Raw genomic sequence first — 1,075 nt, 5'->3', positions numbered from 1 at the left:
CTGAACAAACCAAATCCAACTTTAGCCACAGAAATATCCATCAAAATCGAAGATTGATCGCCACCAAGAACAGAAGCAAGAAACAACATGAAGATTCACTCTAAAAAAGATAGAAAAGAGAATACCATCAAATCGAAGATAGCCATAATTACCCCCCCAAAGAACAAACTCGAAATCGAATTCACATCGATCGGTTCCCCGTCTTCTTTCAAAGAGGGTAGGAAAGAGAAAAAAAATGTGTGCATCAAAGAGGGTAGGAAAGAGAAAAAAAAGTTTGCAGAGGAGGGCAAAAAAATTTGGACCATTTCTCGATTTGTGCGTGTCATCCTTGCGCAGGGGCCATGCTAATCTTCTCTGTATCGTTCCAATTTTATCAGATGTCTCCGAAGAGACACCAATAATTGATTGATTTCTTAATATAAAGTACGAAAGTATTTTAAAATCGACCGATATGGGACTAAACTGGCTTCTAGTGGGTCGAGATTTGAATTGTTCAAGCCCAGCTTGCCCGGGCTCAGCCCGGACACTTGGGATGATGTCAATAGAGCATACTAATAATATGCCCACCCACAAGATCTTTGATCCAGATCACGCAGTTCCGAATCTGAATTTGGATATTGTCCATCAGAGATCCGTCTTGACCCGATTAAAATAGTAGTGCTGGATCTTTCAGGGAAATGCTGAAAAAGAGGCTTGTGGTACATAAAAAGTGAAAATGTGTGGATCAGATTTGATCCAGATGTGATATTGTAGATCTGAGAAAAAAGTGCTAGTCCGACTCCAAATCTTGATATGGAAAAGTTAGTATTATTTGATGGTTTGTGTATCCGAGAATAACATTTTTTTTATAATGAGGAACCCTCTCATAAGCAAGTAAGCAAGTCCTATAGTTAGGGGTGTCAACGGATCCGGTTTTGTTTGTACTCAGGTGGAACCAAACCCAAACCAGAAGTGAGATGATGGTACCCGGTCTAATCGCAGCCATCATAAGAGAAACCATACCCGGACCCTATAAGGATTACATGAACCAGACCCGGATCATACCTGGTAAATTAATTTTTTTTTATCATTTTTA

At 39.6% G+C, this 1,075-nt stretch overlaps 1 non-coding gene across 1 annotated transcript; it reads right to left on the bottom strand.

Moving 5' to 3' along the window:
- Positions 1–290: 290 nt before the first annotated feature.
- LOC149829196 (U6 spliceosomal RNA) lies at positions 291–393 on the bottom strand. Its single transcript, XR_016434518.1, has one exon. It is a non-coding gene; the product is annotated as a U6 spliceosomal RNA (small nuclear RNA).
- Between the last annotated feature and the right edge of the window lie 682 nt (positions 394–1,075).

The sequence above is a fragment of the Nuphar pumila genome, chromosome 9, assembly GCF_984573655.1.
Source record: "Nuphar pumila chromosome 9, dmNupPumi1.hap1.1, whole genome shotgun sequence".
Lineage (NCBI taxonomy): Eukaryota > Viridiplantae > Streptophyta > Magnoliopsida > Nymphaeales > Nymphaeaceae > Nuphar > Nuphar pumila.
The sequence above is the reverse complement of the archived record's forward strand: the minus strand, read 5'-3'. Positions and strand labels throughout refer to the sequence as shown.